At 33.0% G+C, this 23608-nt stretch overlaps 1 protein-coding gene and 1 long non-coding RNA gene across 3 annotated transcripts in view; one reads left to right on the top strand and one right to left on the bottom strand.

Moving 5' to 3' along the window:
• Nucleotides 1-23608, top strand: part of LOC127836922 (discoidin domain-containing receptor 2-like) — a 207178-nt gene that overhangs the window by 14347 nt on the left and 169223 nt on the right. The gene's annotated exons all lie outside the window — the stretch shown is intronic.
• Nucleotides 5706-10411, bottom strand: LOC127836926 (uncharacterized). 2 transcript variants are annotated; one of them, XR_008029001.1, is made up of 4 exons: nt 10233-10411; nt 9686-9767; nt 9102-9224; nt 5706-8719 (listed from the first exon to the last, which is right to left on the bottom strand). It is a non-coding gene; the product is annotated as an uncharacterized LOC127836926 (long non-coding RNA). The 2 variants fall into 2 exon arrangements; XR_008029002.1 differs by lacking the exon at nt 10233-10411 and adding an exon at nt 9992-10201.

The following is a 23608-nucleotide window of genomic DNA, read 5'->3' as shown; positions in this document are numbered from 1 at the left end:
GAAAATAAGTACCTACCATTACTGGATGTTCCGTTCTCTAATCCATAAACACCAGAAAAAAATGAAACTCGCCTGATTAAGTAGTGTATTTACACCATGTTTTCGTAGTAAAACATATACCCGACGTCGTAGCGAAACGGACTACGCTTTGACCTCGTCAGCCCCCAGTGGACCTGTCATAAAAGGTATTTTTTAGCCAGTACTACAATCGGCAATGATAGTCTGTATTGCATACATATTCCAACGTCTATTATCGATTCGCTTCCTCAAACTGAACAAATATTTAATGTTTACATCGCGAAACGTAATGCATCCAGTTTCACTTTCGGTTTGGTTGGTTTTGTAAACACCGTAATTTCATCTTAAAAATTGGATGATAGGGTGATTAAATAATAATGGAAAAGTAAATCACTTGGATAATAGGTCAAAATGCAACACAAATGAACGTTAATAGTGCTCTTAATATCAAAGTTTCGGTAAAAAGTTTGGCGCTAGTTCAACGCGCATCGTATACAGCCTCATAACAATAGACTGACAACCTTTTGGGTAGTAAAGTAGTAATACAAGGCAATATGGCGACCGTTAGCCACGAGGCCTATCTTACGGAGGAATCCGAGATAGCCGATGTATCACGCTTGGGAATTAATGTTGAACCTACAACTTGTTTTCACAACCCTATTTTGAAGAAGTTAATATTTTGTGCAGATAAATTATTTGATTCCTTTTCATTAATAATATAAATTTAATTATTTACCATAATTAAACAAAACACACGAACAAAATCAAGGATTTTATTATCCTTTCATTTATTCTTGTAACATCATACATAAGATCATTTAAATAGCAATAAAACAAATGGATCCCATATTTTTCATGAGTTTATTATGTTAATATAAGTTCCAAACATTAATTTGGTATTTACAGTTCATCATAACAGTTAATCAGGTATGGGATTTGGTATGAAATTAAACAGTTTTAAATTAAACAAGAAATATCTTTAACAAAGATATACGGCGTTGATTGTGGTTGCAGTTAATGAAAGGTAAAAACTTCAATGAATGAGATCAAAGATAGCGAATGTCTTTTTCTGTGCAGTTCTTAGCTGCAGCAAACGCAGTACGGATGATACGCGGAGTTTTCGCGGCTTATTTTACATTATTACATATTGCTGGTCATAAACGTATACAAAACAGAAAACCAAAAGAAGAATGGAAGTGAAATTAAAACATATGAGTCAATCGGCCACACGCGAAGTATCCGTACATATTTTAAATATTTATACACGCGTTCTTCGAACAAACCTGTTTTAGTGGTTTGTCTGGCGTTGCTATTTGATTCGATTATTAACAGTATCGAGAATCATTGCGCTCATGCTTAATTCATTAGTCAATATGATGGCATAATTCTTATTAAATTAATTAAAAATAATATTTATTATGGTATTGTTGTAAAACACATTAAGAATCTATTATTGACATACCATATGATATCGCTGGATATCTTCATTTAACATCTGTCTGGTCTAAAGAAAATTCCAGTTCACCTAGTTCACGCTTTAGCGTCTTTATTATGTAACGATTATTTTCCTGGCCGCGAACTCCGATCAGTACATAGGGTAGAGACGCAGCAAGACCTGTATGTAAACTCTGACATTCACACAGTGGCCGCAAATTGACCCGATATACCTCGCGAGTTGAAATGCAATGCATTAAAGTGAGTCTTCGCTTCCACTGCTCTCTATACTTTAACATGTTAACATGTTGACAGGAATATGGAAGTTAGTACTAAATATGAGGACATAGCCTTTAAGTGAAAAAGTTCTCGCGCTGAAAATCTTCTGAAAATAAAAGGTGGACGCACAAACTGTATTGATGTCGAGATTGAGTATAAAACTGTTCTATCTATTAAGCCTTTTCATTAGATATAAAATTGTTTCATGCTGAACACGCAGTAAAACAGTGTTACAAAGACGCGGACATGTTTCCAATGTTCTGGTCGTATTCTCAAATCAGCCAATGCAGTCAATGAAGTATATTCATCTGTACTTGGCCGCGGGAAGTTTTATTTGAATTTTATTGGACGCTAACAAAGGTCAGGCTAAGGTGAAAAGCTGGCGTATACACTGCTAACGCCGAAAAAAGGTTTAATAGATTAAAAAAGGATAATCTCTCTGTCCAAGCTAGTGCCAGGGTTCTTCATTGCTGTTTTATGACGCCTTATAAAAGTTTTACTACATGTTAATATGATGTTATAAATTCACCCAGCCTTAAGTTAAAGGGAATACTGAATTAATCTGAGAGTTTTACAAAATAGCACAGATATTGATGTGAATTATTAGAGAAGATAATGTAAACCTGCAATGAAGGTTAAATACATGTTAGGATCATGTTTCAAAAGCAATTTAGGCCACATAAAAGTAAAATTGTTGCATGAAAAAAAATCTTGCTGTGATGATATTTTCAATTATAATCAAATAAAATGGTATTGTTACTTTAATGATCTGAAAATTAAAAAAAAATGTTGAAATAAGGCCACGTACAAAAACTTTTTCATTATGTAATACAGAAATAATTAGTGGTATTGTCATTATTTATATATGGTATCTATTGGTAAAACTTTTCACTGTGCCAATATTTAGTCTAAAATACATCTGTAGGGTTTAATTAAAAGAAACAAATGAGAAAGAAATTTGACTTAAGCTGTTGGAAAATGTAATATAAAGAGACAAGTGGGGTGATATCTGTCTTATCAAATAAATGAATTCTGGCTGGCACATGGAAAGGGGCTTTAATTGTTTTAACTAATTGGTAGGCCTAATATAATTCTCGGCCCTGTCAATGACAGTATTTAAAAAATTTAGTCTTATCAATTAGAATATGTTACGTTCCAAAGCCATGGTTATATTAAAATTATTCAATTTATATAATCAAATTTATGTATGGAAAGTTTACATGTGAATTTAGTCACTAAAGTCATAAAAACTTGAAATGAGATAATTCTAGAATAAATAAACCTTTATTTGCAAAATTCTTACTTTAATTTATTCCGAAAAATTTTCTAGTGACTATTCAATCAGATGTTCTCTTTCTTGTAAAATCTGAGTTCATTCAAATGGAACTCACACAAAGTGGCCATTGATGCCAAATTCAGACAGGCCAATTTTCCAGTTATTTTCACTCACTCAGACTACTATGAATGGGTTTTGTATGAATCAAGCCAGTGCTACCCTGACATGTTGAAAAGTTTCATGTTTTTTGCATGTTTCTGGTTCCATATGCCCTCCATCAATTCTGTTTCAATGAGCGTGGAACATTGTTAAACCAGTATCTGCATTTATCTAAGGTTGATCAAACAAGCCCCACAGAATGAATGTGCTTGATTCTTCCTCTGTGATACGTTTTTTTTTCAAATACTGCATGCATTTCTTTGCAGGGAAATCTCTGGGAGTGTTTGTATCTGATTGAATCCCTGCTCTTTCTCTGATAAAAATAATTTGTTTTTATAATAAAAGAAGCGATTTGGTTTATATCATTTAGATTTTATTTGGGCAAATACATCAGTCTATTATCAGATTGTGTTTTTTTATGTTGCATAGTTGCAATGAAGCCTCACCTCAGAATATTAATTGGTGGGTTTTATCATTCTTTTTCTTCTACATCTGTGTCATGAAATGCAATGACAGACCCAGATATTATTTGTGGAAATGTTTTAAAATGAGTTTGACAGAATATGATTTAATTGCTACAGAAAAAGTGCAGCTAATATAGTGACAACAAAATAAGCTTGCATTCATAGTTTACCATTCACCTATAACAGTTTAATTTCTCTTTCCAACTGTCTGATTTGATTATGCAACCATGTCCTATTTTTTATCACTCGGAAATATAAAACAATAAATGATGAACAATTCAATCAGTGATTGGCAATATATTACTTGTATTGGTCAACTTTATAAGTGGTCTAGAGAAGTGTAAAGCTCCATCTTTAAAGGCCTTAATCACTTAAAAATAGATAAGCAGCGTTCTAGAAAAATGGGGCTTAAATCAGTGTGTAAAGTGTCGTCCTAGATTAGCCTGTGCAGTCCGCACATTCTACTTAAATCAGGGACATTTTCTGTCTTGGCTGGATTAAAAAAAAAAAATAGAATTCACTTAAACAAAAAAAAAACTACAAAGGTAAAATGTCGTACCTGATTAGCTACAGTGCAGACTGCACAGCCTCATCTGGGACGACACTTTGTACACGTGCATAGTGCAGACTGCACAGCCTCATCTGGGACGACACTTTGTACACATGCATAGTGCAGACTGCACAGCCTCATCTGGGACGACACTTTGTACACGTGCATAGTGCAGACTGCACAGCCTCATCTGGGACGACACTTTGTACACGTGCATAGTGCAGACTGCACAGCCTCATCTGGGACGACACTTTGTACACGTGCATAGTGCAGACTGCACAGCCTCATCTGGGTCGACACTTTGTACACATGCATAGTGCAGACTGCACAGCCTCATCTGGGACGACACTTTGTACACATGCATAGTGCAGACTGCACAGCCTCATCTGGGACGACACTTTGTACACGTGCATAGTGCAGACTGCACAGCCTCATCTGGGACGACACTTTGTACACGTGCATAGTGCAGACTGCACAGCCTCATCTGGGACGACACTTTGTACACATGCATAGTGCAGACTGCACAGCCTCATCTGGGACGACACTTTGTACACATGCATAGTGCAGACTGCACAGCCTCATCTGGGACGACACTTTGTACACATGCATAGTGCAGACTGCACAGCCTCATCTGGGTCGACACTTTGTACACGTGCATAGTGCAGACTGCACAGCCTCATCTGGGTCGACACTTTGTACACGTGCATTCAACCCAGTTTTCTCAAAGCGAGGCTCATATGTTTTTCTTTTTTTTCTATCAGGTATAATTGGTTTTGTGTCTGTCAGCACTTTGATTGCAGAATAGAGCTGCCTAAATTATGGTCTTCCAATAAAGATTCTGCAGATAGTGTGTTGTAATGTGTCAATTATGCACCAATTTGATGGGCCTTCTGTGTCATTAAGATTTACTGGCAATTTTGTGGCATTTTCCCATGTTTTGAAAATAATCAAATCCTTGTTTATGGTGAATTGATCAGAAGGCAATTTGGTTTTATTTCACATTAAAACATAACTTTTTATGTGCATCTGTCTCGCTTGTTAGGAAAAGATTATGTGTCAAAACTACAGGAAAATGCATTTGGTATACTGTTACCATATTTACTTAAGTTTTCAGACACTCTTAAAAAGTTACACTAAATTTTCGTTCATCAACATATTAAGCAAAAAATTCGTTTTGATGACTACTATTTTGGACATTAAGATTTTCAACCATAATAAATGACTCTAAATTTTCAGGCATTTTATATTACTAATGTACTTTATCATAATTTCAACCTGCTTGCGTTAATATGTCTTCACACTGAACATTTGCTTTTACATCAAGATTATGATGCTTAGACATAAAACCAGTTTACCGTTTCATAAGCGTTATATGGGAAATATGAATTTAAAATAGACTATGGTTTTACTGATTGTGCATAGTACATCCATTATAATCATCTGTCAATAAGTGCCAATTATGTTAAATGGAAAAATTGTACCACAAGTTGCAACTTTTGAAGGCATTAAAGAACAAATAACAAAGTCAATTTTATTTTTAATTAATTACAAATTCATTTTATATGAGATGTTAATCTTTAAACTTGTTGAGAAAATGCAAGCTTGGCATAATTGTATGAAAGACTTATAGAAACATATTAAATGATAAAAAAAATATAGAAAACAATTCTAAAATATAATTTAATGAGACATATAAATAAATAGTTTGTTAAATATACAGCTACAGTATGTATTCTGTCAATTTCATTTTTAGCTTGAAATGGCAGCCTCATAAACAAGGGCAATAACTGTCTGAGGATGCTTACCAGACTGTTATGTAAGCCTCTTACCCATATTTGTCACTATAAATCAATTAATTTTGACCAGATTCATTACTACTGAAAGGAAATCACATTTATTTGGTTCTATAAATTTCATTCTGAAGAATAATCAAGCTAGGTAGGTTACCAGTGTACTTGAATGCCTGGAACAATGTTTAGTTGGTTAAACCGGGTTCACTGGCTGATATTTGGATGTAATCACTGCCAATTAGCTCAATTTGTATTAGCTACTTGATTCATAGAGATCATTGAGACTGGAAATAACAGACAGATACCTTTGTTATTCTGATATGATTAATTCCTCTCAGATTATCTCAGGTAGATGTTACAGATCTAATTAATCCATTAATTGAAATTGGAGAGGTCACAATGATACTCTGAAGATTTGGATCTATCTACATTTTCATTTTATTATTGAAAAAAAAGTGAAACAGGCTCAGGGGAAATACATGTTTGTTACATGACACAGCTCAAATTCTTCTATCATTCCAACAAATCACAGTACAATTTCCAACCTTAGTCAAACATGCTAATGGGTAGCTCAACTGAGTTAACCTTTAACCACTTCGATTCCTTTCCTTCTAAATTCAAGTTTTAAGGGTTTATTTTCAACCCTTAGTTACTGATGAGCAGCAAACAGCATACAACAGACTGGAGTTGCTCACAGGCTGTTCTGGTTTTATGCTGCTTTCAAAGGCCATTTTCAATTCTTATGGGGGAAAAGGTTAAGAGACATAATTGAAATACTTTAATAAGTCTGCAAGGCTTTTAAAAAGGTTATAACCAGTTAGAAAATATTATCTTGATTTCCTGTAAAACTGTTAAAATATCATGAGTTTGGCAGATGCAGGTTCTTTCTCTCACTCTCAATGCCTTGTTTAACTTCTTCCCAAGAAAGTATCAGCAGAAAATTGACCAATTTAATCAGTTGATAGTGGACTGGTAAACACAGATTTCCTGGAGCCATGTTATGCAAGAGAATGGAACCAGTCAGTCTGTCTGAAAAATGAGTATGGTCCCCCAACTTCAGTTGTGTTCTTACCTGGTCAGTCTGTAACCAACTGACTAGACTGGTTTATGATTATAATTATGAAATTTTTCAAAACAGTAAACATTGTTGATTGCCATCAGTTATTAATAGGTCAGTGAAAAAAATATGTATTTAAGTGTTCATAGAAGAGGACAAGTTCATGGACAAAACTTTCCGCCTACTGGTAGAATGGATTTTTCTTAAAAGGAGACTTCCTTTAATAAAAATAAAGCAGAAAGTTTTGTCCCAGATTAGCCTGTGCAGTACACACAGGCTTGTATGGAATATTACGTTTAAAATTGGTTTCAATCCAGTCTAGGTGGACAGAGCATTAATCCATGTTTTCCCAGAGCTGGGCTTAAAAGCAGTATCAAAATTTCGCCCCATTGGTGCAAAAAGGTACCATGTGCCCTCTAATTTCAATGTCACATGGTACCTTTTTGCACCAAGGGAGTGAAATACTTTGTAGAGCCACAATGAGCCATGAGCCAAGTGCTCCATTTCAGACCTAATTGGTTTAGGTTGCTACAGTTCTCCCCATAGGAAATGTGATTTCCTACACCTATCTTTAACACAGAACATTTGTTACTGAACATTGAACTCTTGATCTCATACAGAATGAAGAATGAGTCAATTGCTTTTGAACATGTTAATAAATATGATATTCAATGAATAGGCTTTAAGAATTTCTGCCATTAAAGTAAGAATATATAATATACAATCAATTACCTGGAATTCTAAAACTTAAAGCACTGTCATGAAGAAGCATTCTTCTTATGAAATTCATATGTCTAGTAAATACATGGATGCAAATTTGTTTTTGTCACTGTATTTACAATTTTATTTTTTTTATATTACAACTTTAACCTGAGTGATTTAGGAATACTATCACTTGTAAGACATGCCTGTGCAGGTTATTGTAATTGTTGGGGATGATAGTGGAGTAGACATGCTTCGATTCAATTTTATGTTACAGTGGAACCCCTTCTATAAAACTGAACATTTTTTATGGTCACACTCGCCCCTGCGAAGATTGTTAGAACTGTTCTATAACATTTCTAGAATTGTACTGGAACTAATGACTAGAAGTGTTCTGGAATCATCCTTAAAATGCTCTAGAACGATTTAGAACAGTTGTTGAACGTTAAATGAGAATAATTTCTAGAACAATTTGTTCTGAAACAGTTCTGAAGGTTTGTTCTAGAACAATTCTTGAACTAGCGTTCTAGAACTATTCCAGAATTTTTCTTGAATAAATTTCCAGAACTGTTATAGAATTGTTCTAGAAATTTTTCTCATTTAACGTTCAACAACTGATCTAGAACAATTCTTGAACTATCGTTCTAGAACTATTCCACAATTTTTCTTGAATAAATTTCCAGAACTGTTATAGAATTGTTCTAGAATTTTTTTCTCATTTAACGTTCAACAACTGTTCCAGAATAATTCTAGAACATTTTCAGTATGATTACAGAACAGTTCTAGCCGGTGTGTTCCAGTACAATTCTAGAAATGTTTAGAACAGTTTCGAAGGGTTGCTTCAAATAAGTCTGGAACAAAGTTCTTAAACAGTTCTGAAAATGTCCGTAAACAGTTCTTTTCAATCTCTTCGGAGGCATCTGATGGGATCAGGCTCTTCTGTGTACAGAAACTTGTCACGAGGCTCTGTAGGTGTTTGAGCACTTTGCTCTGAAATCATTTAGATAACAAATGTAGTCACATCTTAAACTAAACAAGAAGTCTAAATGATCCAGCTGGACAGTATTACAAATATAGACATAACGTCTTTTTATTTAGTCAATATTGAGTGTACTTATTATCAAAGTATTCAAACAAATAATTACACATTTGATCACAACATTAGTATTTTCAAATTGAGAATGCTTCAATACAGCAAACCTTGTAAGTAAACTGGTGATGGATAACACAATTTGACATTCAGCACCAACTTAAATACGAACGCAATATATTCAAGACACTGTTGCAGGTTTTTATGATTTGAACGCATTAAATACTGGATTTTATATATTTCTAAGGGATTAAAATAAAAAGTATTAGACAACCAACATACTACTGAGATTTTGCTTTGCAGCATTGTTCGTCAGGTCAATATCTTCGGAGGCATCTGATGGGTTCATGCTCCTCTTTACAGGCAACTTATCACGAGGCTCTGTTGGTGTTTGATCACTGAACTCTAAAATCATTCATGAAATGTGTTGAAAACCAAACTTGAGCATTGTGTCATGCGATCATGAATACTTTGTTTTAGACCATCAAATTTCACATTTGGAAATTCTGGCTAGACTGAGTAGTTACTCATACAAACAATTAGCTAATGTTATCGAACGTTTGTTAATCAGATTTTTTTTTTCAAATAAATTCACTCACCCCTGGCTAGTGAGTGAGTGTGAAATTGGATAACTGTGAACAATGTGTTCATGTTTCATTTATAACAGGGAAAAAATCATATATCTATAGGCAGTGTTGACCAACTGATAAAAAAAATACTTATAATAACACTTATTCAATGGAGGCAAATTGAATTTCTTGAGTCTCATTTAAGTGTCCAACTCACATTCATAAATATTAAAGCCTGTAATTTTGGACTGCCTGCCTGTCACTGAACTGTGAACATGCCTTGAAAATAATACCTACCTTGAGTTTTTTTCCTATCTTAAGTTGCCTCGAAAGCATGCTTAGGCGGTCGCTTTGCTTGCTTCAAGAGAAACCTCGTCATCTGTAATCAACAGTATATACAAATTTTAATATTATTATTATGACAATATATTTATTTACAAGATTATTTTTCGTTATCCGAAAATATGATTGCCCGAACCTGTACTATTTACAACAAATTGTTTAACAATGATCAGGAAGACCCCTTAACTTTAATATTGATTTATTTCAATACTTTGTGTTTTTTATCAATACACAGTGTTATAAACAGTAAGTGAAATATACTTGCTCTACGGCGATTGAAATATGAACATTTTTAGGGGACATTGTTAACCGAGACACCGCCTCGTCAAATAGGTCCGCGTTGAGCGAACTGAAATATCATTTTGCGGTATTCTCCGACAGGAATTTATTAACATTAGTGACGAGGCGGGCTTAACGCTTTCAGTCATAAAAAAGTGTTCGCCCCATTCAAGAACCTTTTAGATTGGTACCAAAAGTTTGGCTATCAAACGAATTTACTTACGATGGATTTCACTGATCACCGCATCGTATGTTTGTTTTTGGTAAGTGGCTTTGATGAGATCTCCCTCCTGGTAGTGAGCAACATCTATTTTGGGTGCGACTACATTTTGTGGTTCGATAAAGCTAACACGCGATTGAACAAGAAAATAACGTCTGCCATTTAAAAAAAGCGCGCTTATATGCACCCGACTGTTTTTCGTTAATGCTGCTCCGCTGACAGCCTACGTAAATAAAATAAAAACCAGTCAGCTCTGTTTTGTGAATTTTGGCCAATGAAATTATCTCTTACATTTGGGGTTAGGCTGGGTAGATTTTCAGAGACCCGTATGATGCGGTGCTGAAATAAGCTGTGGAATTTAATTGTCCAACTTAAAATTAATCCCTCCTTACTAAATTCATATCTTCATGTTAACGACACATCGAAAAGAAAACCATCTTCATGTATCGGAAAATGGTAAGTACCAGTGCTTGATATGTGATAAAGAATAATCAACCAGACAGAGAGTTCTTACGATGCTGGCCGGTAATCTTGCGCAGTTAAGGGTCAATTGTTTTAAAAACATGTTCTTTTATAAATTGGCTACATAATATCTAAATTTATTATGAAAATTATAAGTTCATGTGCTTATTAACACAAAAATATCTGATTAATTCAGTGAAGAATTGTCCGATTTGATTTCAAAACAAACATGACTCACCTCATTTTCAAACTATCACAGTGTCCGGTAATCTTGCGCACTTTGTATAATGACCTCGTTTAGGCAAAATTGTACACATATGGTGTCCAATTATTGACAAAAAACATTCCAGAAAAATATTTTAAAAATCAGTTTGCAAAACCATTGAAATTAAATGTGGATTTCTAGTGCAGTTTTTGTTCACTACAAATAAAAAAATATATAATCACTAATAGTAGCGACTTCAACGTTTGCGTCTAAAAATAGCTCCCCTTCTGATTGTGTGGTGAACAGCATGTTTGTAAATTGTCATAACATGTATAAAACACATTTAATTTTCAGCAGGAAATTACATTTTTAGCAAGGTAAGATATTCTTCTTGTGTTTAAGAATAGTTATAAATTATTTTAATAATAAATTAATGACGATTATAACGAAAGTTTCCATCATAGTTTTGAATTTCAACGTTCAAAATCCGCCATTTTTGTTTTCATAGGTGTCGTATTTTCCGCTTCCTGAATGATTGGATTTTGGGAATTGTGGGTAGACATTACATCATTTCTGTTGTAAACAGACGTGCGCACATAAACAACTTGCAAAATTGAAGATTAAACAATATTTTCTTTAAAAATTTTACAAAAAAAGGGCTCAGGTGAACTTTAAATGCATATTTTTCCTTTTTGTAATTTCGTTGTCATCGATTTTATTTTATTTTATTGAAGACGAATCTGTTTTCATTTCGAAACAAGAAACACTGACCTAGTTGTCGTCTGCGCATTTTATTTGTTTTGCTTTTACAAAGTCAAGGTCGATCTGTTTATAAACCGAAATTTTCAAAGGGGGATAACTCCACTTACGTTCAACCGATTTTCTTTTTTTTTCAGTTTTGTACTTGTGATGTAATTCCCTTCAAAATTATGTATAACATCAATTGGTTATCTAAAAAAAATAAAAATCATTGAAGTCGCTACTAATAATAGTGGACAATTACAACAATGTAATTAAAAAGTACCGGGTTGCGTGAAAAAAAAACCCATAACATGTTGATACCACGATCATGCTTCCATAGTGTACAGAAAATATCAAAACTAGGCCATTGCGCATGCGGAGATCATACCAAATTGGTTTGACAGAATGGCGGGAAATGATGACTATGTCGTCTGATGCGATATATTTTCATGGCAAAAAATACCATAACTGATCGGATATTGTGCAATGGAATGCTTAATTACACATTGGATTTATGAATTCTTAATTTAAAGTATGAAAACGCTAAAGACTGCAGGGAATTTGTGATTCATTTTGAAGTTTTCGTAAGAAGGCCAGTGTTTACCATGTATAGGGATGACGCAACCGGTGTTTAAATGTAATGATCGAATTTAATTTTGCATGGAATACGTAACTTTTAAATCCGTTAATTCTTTAAAATGTGAAATTCCATCTTTCATCACTAATGAAAACCATTCGTCGTCTGCGAGATTCGCAAATGCGAAGTGCGCAAGATTACCGGACGCGCAAGATTACCGGACTTAACTGTACACTTCGAAACACGGGTTAAGTAAGTCAACGTGTATTGTGGGTCGAACACTATTCTTAATACAGCTGTTATTACAATTCATAAATGGTCCATTTGCTGAAGGGCGAGTATAAGGCAAATGGACGCATTTTTTTTTCTGTTTTATAACTGGTTATCATTTTTTTAAACCACATAAACACCAATGCTTATTTTTTTGAAGATTACACTGCAAGTTAGGCAAGTGATTTCAGTATTTAACAATGCTCAATGTTTACATTGAAAGTCTCATTGCACGCAACTTAAGGCTGGGATTATAGACCTGTGATGCTCACTAAAATAACTTCTTGAGGCCCGGGAATAGTTTATTATGAGACTTTAATCTATCGATGACTACAAGAAGACGAGACTTGGCAAAACATTAAATAATCTAAAAATTTGTGAAATTAACATTAATAACATGCAGGAGTAAAATGACATTGGTCACCTTTACACCCATGTATTCTGGAATGCCTGACTGAATAAGATTAATTACTGAAATTTTAACTTAAGAAAAGCATATTTTTAAAACATCATTACAGAAGAAAACACTTGGTTTACATAAAACGAAAAAAACAAGTGTTATTTTGTCCGAATTATGTTGCCTTCCAGAAGTAGTTACACACTTGGTAGTGTGGCTCACACATGAGGTAGAATGGCCGTGGTAACTACTTGGGAGGCAAAACAACTAGGGGAAAGGAAACTACTTGGGAGCAAAACAACCTGATACTGTACAGAATTTAATTTTGTTTGAACATGTTGATTTTTGTAAACCACAATCATTTGCTTGTGAATTAAGTTTCTGTAATTATAAACCTGTTAATGAGTTAAAGAGTTTATATTTGTTTCAAAATATACATTCATATGTCTTTTTTCCAGGTCCACTGAAGCGTGTGAAGAAACTGTATTTTGATGATGAAACACTTCCAGTGCCACGTTCTACACACTATTGGAGACAGATTTAATGTAGAAAACTACACAAATATCTGAATAATGTTATGAAAAAGATGGATGAAATCCACCCATTACAGTTACCAGAAGCTCCTGTAGTTAGTCACCTAATTCCAGTTTAGTTCTCTGAGATTCTTGTGATGGTGAATGTTGAGGAACTCTGTGAAGTCCTAGTGTTTTAATTGACGCAAGATTACATGCAAATTCAGAAGACACTAAGTATGCAGAATTCCGAACAGATACAGTAAAAATTTTTTTTAATAATGTGTAATTTGGTGACAAATTATAGTCAGTTATATACATCGAGGGTTTGGCGCAAAACTATTGTAACTATGATTTTTTCTCAAAACCACTTTCCACTAAAATTGTACATATTTTCATACCCTGCATCCATAAAAAAAATATCACAGTTATATAATTAACATGTACAATTTTATAGTGATCCTGCAAAAATGTTGTATCTAAAATATGTAAAGAATGTATTGCAACACTATTGTATTTCAAGATACATTAGTGTTGCAATAACATATTTGAATCCAAACAAAAAGTCATATTGCAATACTATGGTATCTATAGATACAATAGTGTTGCACATATATACTCAGTAGTTATATATTTTCCTTTTTATTGCAACACTATTGTTACTCAAGATACAATAGTTTTGCAAATTAATTTGCATGTATTTTCATATAAATATATTTTGTGCAAAACTATTGTAACTTGAGTTACAATAGTAATGAACCAAGTTTTACTGCATTTCCAATATATTTTCAGTGTAAATAACATTACCGATGTTTGAATTTACACAGGTACATAAGTTTAAGTATGGCATTTCTGACTATGATAAATAACATTTTGATGTTTTAATGTATACAGGTACATAAGGCTAGGTATGGTATTTCTGACTATAATAAATTACATTATTAGGATGTTTGAATTTACACGGGTACATTAGTCGAGGAATGGTATTCCTGACTGTGGTAGAAAACATTAAGAATGTTTGAATTTACACGAGTACATTATTCAAGGTATGGTAAATCTGACTGTGGTAAATAACATTAAGAATGTTTAAATTTACACAGGTACATAAGTCAAGGTATGGTATTTCTTACTATGATAAATAACATTAAGGATGTTTGAATTTACATAAGTCACGGTATGGTACTCCTGACTATGATAAATAGCATTTAGGATGTTTGAATTTACACGGGTACTTTAGTCAAGGTATGGTATTTCTGACCATATGATTAATAACATTTAGGATGTTTGAATTGACACAGGTACATTAGTCAAGGTATAGTATTTCTGACAATGATAAATAACATTTAGGATGTTTGAATTTGCACGTGTACATTAGTCAAGGTATGGTATTCCGGACTATGGTAAATAATATTTAGGATGTTTGAAATTACACAGGAACATTATTGAAGGTAGAGTATTTCTGACTGTAGTAAATAGCATTAAGGATGTTTGAATTTACACGGGTACATCTGAGTATGATAAATAACATTTAAGATGTTTGAATTTACACCGGTACATTAGTCAAGGTATGGAATTTCTGATTATGGTATAAATAACTAGGGATACGAGAGGTTACAAATATAATTAACTGGTTAATCTTTTTCAGTAACCGGTCATTAACCGGTTACCGAAACGCCTTATGTAGTTTAAATAATTTTTAGTACGTAAAAAATGTCATACAGCTCGAACCACTCCGTAGAAACAAAAGTTATTTCAAATTTGAAATCGCTTGTGTTGATAACATGCCAGTTTGATAATAAAATGTACTATACAAATTATTTTCATAATTTTGTAAATGTATGCTATATATTTTTTTATTTTTCCTGTGTAAATGCATAGGAGTAAAAAATTAAAGAACTACACAATGTTCATTTTTATGTTTTATTAACTTATTTTTGGTTGGGCCGCTTATATTACGTTTACGTCGTTTCGTTCACAAAAATGGCGTATTCCTTTGTTCGTTCTGTTATAATATTTAAAACTCAAATTGCCTTAATATAGAAATGTTTTTTTCCTTTCAATGCGACGTAAAGTGGGCTATGTGTGTTCAACGAATCCGCACCTCTTCTTATTCGATAATTGCATACAATGTATTTTGTTGTTTGCATTTTAGCGTTTGTAGACGAAGCTGTATCGTTTGATTTTCATTTTACAATAAAAAATGTGCATAAAATAAAGGACACAAAAGCAAATTAAATTAATTTTGAACGAAATGTATGTTGAATATTTAATATAATCAGTACATTTATTAAATAGCGATGTAACTAAGTATAATGATCTTGAATACTGATAGTTACGTATGTTAGTAAACGTACCATAGCGCACAAATTTTACGCAATTACACGAATACATAATTTAATGGGTTTATTTTAAAAATATTTCTATTTGATGTTTAATAATTTAATTAGTTCATAATTTGCTTTCTTAAATAAAACTTGCATCGGACAGTAATGGTCGTATTGTTGGACGCACATTATCACAATGATATTAATTTTTAACTCGTAAAGATTGTAACTACGAATGCAATTCTTCATAAAATTGTTACTTATAAACACGGTATTTTCGCGAGCAATCAGTGTTGGATATTGGTTAACAAAACATCAAAATAAGCCGTCCAAAGTCTCAACTGTTTTTTATTGCGAGTTCAATAAACGTGGCAATTACGTCTTCGCTAATACCGGTAGATCCCACTCACCGCAGTTCGCTAGTTAAATTTTAGCGAGTCAAAAGACTAATAGTATCAGTTATCAAAACGTACCCCCTATTTGTTATCACAAAGGTATTGATTAATTGCTTTATTACTTTGTTGACATGTTATTTATTACCGGCAATGGTGCGGCCTGTTGTTCTTACAAGTCGCCAGCGCAAGTTGGCAGTATGCCACACGAAAAAAGTAAACAAGTACGAATTATTCCATGAAAAAAGCAACATAATCAAATATTTTTTTCTAGGTTAACCTTTTCCGAAAATGTAAACGATTAACTGGTCGTTTCAGAAGGTTAACCGGTTAGCCGGTTTACTTCTTGCATCCCTATAAATAACATTAAGGATGTTTGAATTTACACGGGTATATTAGTCAAGGTATGGTATTCCTGACTATGATAAATAACATTTAGGATGTTTGAATGTAAACGGGTACATTCGTCAAGGTATAGTATATCTGACTATGATATAACATTAAGGATATTTGAATTTACACAGGACATATTAGCCAAGGTATGGTATATCTGACTATTATAAATAACATACAGGATGTTTGAATTTACAAGGGTACATTGGTCAATGTATGGTATTTCTGACTATGATAAGTAACATTTAAGATGTTTAAATTTACATGGGTACATGAGTAAATGTATAGTATTGCTGGCTATGATAAATTACATTTAGGATTTTTGAATTTACACGGGTACATTAGTCAACGTATGGTATTGCTGACTATGATAAATAACATTTAGGATGTTTGAATTTACACCGGTACATTTGTCAAAGTATGGTTTTCCTGACTATGATAAATTACATTAAGGATGCTTGAATTTTAACACCGGTACATTTGTTAAGGTATGGTACTCCTGACTATGATAAATAGCATTTAGGATGTTTGAATTTACACGGGTACATCAGTCAAGGTGTGGTATTCCAGACTATAATAGTAAATAACATTAAGGATGTTTGAACTTACACAGGTACATTAGTCAAGGTGTGGTACTCCTGACAATGATAAATAGCATTTAGGATAATTTTACACAGGAACATCAGTCAAGGTATGGTACATTATTTAAGGTATGGTATTTCTGGCTGTGGTAAATAGCATTTAGGATGTTTACATTTACACAGGTTTATAAAGCAAGGCATGGTATATCTGACTATGATAAATAACATTTAGGATGTTAACATTTACACCGGTACATAAGTCAAGGTATGGTATTTCTGATTATGGTACATAACATTTAGGATGTTTGAATTTACACTTGTAAATTAGTCAAGGTATGGTATTCCTGACTTTGATAAATAACATTAAGGATGTTTGAATTTAAACGGGTACATTAGTCAAGGTATGGTATATCTGACTATGATAAATAACATTTAGAATGTAAGAATTTACACGGGTACATTAGTAAAGGTATCATGGCATTCCTTACAGTGGTAGATAACATTTAGAATGTTTCAATTAACACGGGTTTATTTGTCAAGGTATGGTATATCTGACTATGATAAATAACATTTGGGATGTTTGAGTTTACACGGGTACATCTGAGTCAAGGTATGGAATATCTGACTATAAATAAAAACATTTCGGATGTTTGAATTTACACTGGTACATTAGTCAAGTTACGGTATTTCTGAGTATGGTAACTAATATTTAGGATATTTTAATCACATGGGTACATTAGTCAAGGTATGGTATTCCTGACTATGATAAATAGCATTTAGGATGTTTGAATTTACACGGGTACATCAGTCAAGGTATGATATTTCAGACTATGGTAAATAACATTAAGGATGTTTGAATTTACACAGGTACATATTAAGTCAAGGTGTGGTATATCTGACTATGAAAAATAACACTCAGGATGTTTGAATTTAAACGGATACATTATTCAAGGTATGGCATATTTGACTATGATAAATAACATTTTGATGATTGAATTTACAAGGGTACATTAGTCAAGGTATGATATTTCTGACTATGATGAATAACATAAAGGATGTTTGAGTTTACACGGTCGGGTACATCAGTCAACGTATGGTATTGCTGACTATGATAAATAACATTTAGTACAATTAAGTTAAATGTACACGGGTATTGGTGTTTTATCAGTACCGATATGGTTTCATGAGTTAAATCTGATGCAACGACCAAGAAATTCAAAGGAGGATTCTGTTGAATCAAATTGAAATGGGAAAAAGACAGAGACCTCATAAGGGGCCTTTTCACAGATTTTGGCATGTATTGAAGATTGTCATTAAATGCTTTATATTGATAATTGTAAACATTGGATCAACAAAGCTCCAGTAAAACAAGAATGAAATAAAAAAAGAAGAAAAAAAACAGTAACCCTCAGCTGAGCTGGAATCACTGACCCCTGGAGTCCTGGAGTAAACGTCTACCGCTAAGACCACTCGGCCATCTGTGCTTATACAATGATTGATGTATTTGATATTTTATATACCGTAAGCAATCCTCGTAGATTAACAAAATATAAAAACAACAACAGAACTCTCCAAATTATTCATTTGTTTCCTGTTGCAACGCTTTATAATTTCAGGTTTTTAAATTGTCAAAAGATGCATAATGGATAATTTAGAGCATCGTAATTGTTCCGAATTTTACTGTTTCCTCACCAAATATCATAACTATAACGAAAATTTGCAAATCTGAAACAACTTTTTTTTATTTTTTCAATTTACCAAAACGTGAAAAAGGCACATTTAATGCTTTGCAAAGCTCATGCCATTCCATTGGTGTCCAACATACATTCTTCTTTCTCCTCCTTTATGAAAATTTTGTATGAAAGTTACTGATGAAGTAATGTTTATATGTTAGCATTAAGTATCATTTTAATGTTTTGGATTTTTTGTTTTGTTTGTTTATAATGAAGTTATGGACCTAAACATTAGAAATATAGGAATAGTGTGTAATTATAACAATACATGTTTTAATTGCATAATGCAGACTTTTAATTCACATATCAATTGCCAATTATTTCACAAGTTCTGCAATTAAATGACTGTCTTTATACATTATTTGATTATAACTATGGCATTTTAGTATAATGGCATACAATGGGAATTAAACAAATCTTTGCTAAATAAAAAAAAATAAGATTAAGGAAATAACATATTTCAATTTTATATTAAAGGTACTTAAGGTAAATCTACTTTTGTAAATATTAAAGATACCTATCATATCAAGACTTAAGTGTTTATTTTCACTTGCAACTGTTATGTGGCATTGTATCAATGATTATTGATATTATTATCATAGTACACTCATTTAAATTTGTTTATTTTGATGGAATGTTATTTTGTAAGATACCAGTCTTGTCAGTTGTAAGTACCTGGCCAGTCATGGTGTGCATTTTCTACTGTAACAGTTGAAATGAAACCAACCGTCCATCGAAGTATACTTAATTTAATGTCATTAAAAGATTTCTTCCCTTCTTTATAATTACATTATAAAATTAAGGTTATAAACAAAAGGACATGTCCATTAAAAATCTTCCTTTATAGTTACAATATTTCTTGGATATGTCAAAACCATCAATTTTAGATAAAAACTTAGTGCAAAAGTAATGTATCTTTAGATACAATAGTTTTGCACCAAATTATATTGGCTAAAAAGGAATAAATTTTAACGCAACAGTATTGTATCTTGATATTAATCAAATACATTTAAATGAATCAATATTTAAACAAATTGTTAACTGTTATGTTTAAATACAGTTATTTACTACAAGTTTTAGCCTGGTTTTTATCAGGAAGTGAAAATTAGGGAAACAAGGATGTTTTTTTGATCTCCTGTAAAATTCTAAAAATGTGAGTTACAATAGTTTTGCGCCAAACCCTCGACATGTATATGTATGTGTGTAGCAGAAGATTTTGTAAGGACTTAAAGGAGAAGTACTTTTTGGTATTTCAGGGATAATTTTCTCCAGTTCTCCATAAAAGTTTATGTTTGGATACTCATTAGGAGTGCCTCGTAACGTTGTTTCTAGTGAGTACCCACATAATGTTTTAAGATTAGAAATAATACAAAGTATCCCAGACCTATCAACAAACACTCCTCCTTAACATTAGTCCTCTGTTTGTGTATGATATATATATATATATCTCATGATATGACAGCATTATCTTGCAGACACCACAGCAAGCAAAGTTTCAATGTGAAAATTGTTTTGAAATATAATTTGAAAGAAGTCAAATTATCATTGTCTGAACTAGTTTATTTTAAATATGTAGAACAATTGTAGGACAATTGTAGACTTTGGTTCTAGACCTGTTCTATATGTGTTCTTATTCCCCACTAGAATGTTTGTAGAACTTACTGGTTCTTAAAGAGTTCTAAATGTGTTCTAGAACTACAGTTTAGAACATTTTTAGAAATTTCTTGAACTTATTTTGTTCTAGAAATGTTCTAAAAATGTTCTTGTATATTATTGGAACAGTTTCAGAACTAAGCCTTGTTCCACAAATGTCTGGAATTATTCTAGAAAACAGTTCTGGAACAATTCCAGAACATAAGTTCTAGAACACGAATATGGAACATTCTAGAACTGTTCTTGATGTTCTAGAACAGTTCCAGAACCGTTCCAATTTCTAGAACAAATCTTCGCAGGGGCGACATCTTATCTATGTGTTTGCAATGTCCTGAATTATTTTTTATACAAATTGTTAACATATAACAACTTGTATCATGCTTCTTTCACATTCATGTTCTGTTTGTCTTAGTGTTCTGCTTTAACCATTCTCTGCATATTGATAAGACATAATTAATATTTACAAAACCCCAGAAACTAGTTAAATTGCAAAGCATTTGGGTAATAAATAAGTGAGTCTGGTTAAACTGTTAAGTTGATCTCATGCTGTTTGTTTTGCAATATTGGTGATCCAGTCTCATTAAAAACCTATACCCTACAGTAGTGTTATTATCAGATACAGTTGGGTAGTGGAAAATGATTTGTGATATTTGTAAAGATCCCATGCATTCCACAAGTGATTAAGATGCGATAATTAGATTCCATGTAACTGAGGAGGTGCGAAAAATGTGTAAATGTCTTTATCCAGCGGCATGCGAGAGCTGTTTCGAGCTTATTAAGCAAAAGCAGTTCAAATCTTTGGCAAATATAATCAAAGCGCTGAAGGCCCTGAATTTGTTCGCTGTTGTATAATCATAGACGCAACTCAGTTTTCAAAATTATGTTATAGCTATTTATATTGCAAGTTTGAAATGACCACAACCCATTCAAATTTATAAAGAGTGTGTCTTTAAACACAGGTCGAGATGTGTTGTTTTTTTCAAATCATTAATACAGCTAATCAGTGTGCACAGGCTAATCTTATTTGACATGCATTAAGCTCTGTTTTCCCTGAAAGCAGCCAATATGTACAGATTTCAATGATAAACACTAAACTGGCCAACGTTGTCTTACAAGCTGTTAAATACACACTATGTACTGTACCAGTGAGAACAGGCAGATGCGGTGGTTAAAGCAGACACTTTTAGCATTCTGTCGTCTGCTAAATTTTACTGGAGTTATCCACACAGGCAGTCACAGGTTACAGTTCCTAGCCTAGCTAAGGCATACTGATTTGCAAAATTCGGTCTGCATTATTTTTGAGCTAATGCTTACAAATAAAAACAAAGTATGTGAAACAAGATTTTAATTGGGAAAATGCTCCAGCACATTGACAAACATCCAGATCTATTGGAGTCATGGCATCTTGCAATGACTTCCTTGCGACTGCTCAACACACGGGTAAAAAATGGCTTTCAGTGTGAAATATACTGGCTGCTGGCCTAATGGCAGGTGACCGTTATACTCGAAACGGATTGTTCTTTGTTTTGAAGAACTATAGCGACAACTTATGCCAGGTGTTCGATATACTCCGGTGACCGATCAAGGTCATGTTGCATTTCAAGATAAAATATACAACATTTTATATTAAAATTGTTGATGTTTATTGATTGAAATTAAAAGATATTATATAATTATTAAAATAAAGTTTGGTCTACACATTAATTTCTAAACCAGAAGATAATATTGGCTTAATTATCTGCCAAATGAATAATTTCATGTAAACATCAATGACAATGCTACCTAGGAAATTAAAGACAATAATGTTGGAGATGAACAATATATTTTTAGATTGGAGATATTTTTGATATTTCTTGTAAGCTGATAGACCCAGGTCAAGACTTTACACAACGTATATATCAGGCAAGAAGGGTAACGTATATATCAGGCCAGAAGGGTAACACAAGGTATATATCAGGCCAGAAGGGTAACACAACGTATATATCAGGCCAGAAGGGTAACACAACGTATATATCAGGTCAGAAGGGTAACACAACGTATATATCAGGCCAGAATGGTAACACAACGTATATATCACGCCAGAAGGGTAACACAACGTATATATCAGGCCAGAAGGGTAACACAACGTATATATCAGGCCAGAAGGGTAACACAACGTATATATCAGGCCAGAAGGGTAACACAACGTATATATCAGGCCAGAAGGGTAACGCAACGTATATATCAGGCCAGAAGGGTAACGCCATTTATCTCAATGTGCAACTTATTATCTCTATGACTATCTCATGGCCACTTCAATGCCCTTTTGATGCAGGTTTCATACGCTACGCTGTATATGGCATAAGACCAATTTTCACATGATGCGGCTAAAATATCAAGGCTCGACATTAACCTAAAAACCAACTTGCCGGGCAAGTACTTAGAAAATCTACTTGCCCTGAACGTAAAGCCACTTGCCCAAACATGAAATATCTCATTAACTCAGTAAACCTCATGCATATTTAACAAAATGATTACAGCAATTAAAGTCTAATTATAGTCTAAATGTGCCAATGTTTGATTATTAATGAAATAATTAGTCATTCTCCTCCACGTCTTTAAGTCTCACTTATCCATTTTGGTAAAAAGTTGCGTTTTCGCTTCAATTAATACTTTTTTTTGGCACTTTCAGATGATTTTTCTGTGCATTTTTCATTGGATTGTGCAGAGACTTACAGTTACTTGTAAAGCCGAAGCTATAAATTAAAATATTAACTAGAAATTTCTCGTCTGCTAACAGTACTGTAAACAACATGTGAACCATAACAAAATGTCAATTGACGTTAAGCAAAAGATTGTTGAAAATGTATATCGCAAAAAATGAAATATATATACCGAAGCTATTTGTTGTTGTTTTTATATAGTTATATAATTTAAGTAGTTTTCTTCGTGACAAAGATGTTTTTTGTAACTGAATAGAACCTAATAAAAAAGATAAACACAATAGCATTTGAAAGCAGATGTTTGGAATCCCAAGCCATTTACGGCATTTCTTAAAATAAGTTTGGAAATGCATGCGCACCATGTGTATTTAGTTCTGACTTCCGCAAACAACATTTGCTGAGGTAAATTTGTGCATTAGGAAAATCGTTCGTTATTA

Source organism: Dreissena polymorpha, chromosome 7 (genome assembly GCF_020536995.1).
Source record: "Dreissena polymorpha isolate Duluth1 chromosome 7, UMN_Dpol_1.0, whole genome shotgun sequence".
NCBI lineage: Eukaryota > Metazoa > Mollusca > Bivalvia > Myida > Dreissenidae > Dreissena > Dreissena polymorpha.
Note: the sequence above shows the minus strand (reverse complement) of the source record. Positions and strands in the feature narration are given on the sequence as shown.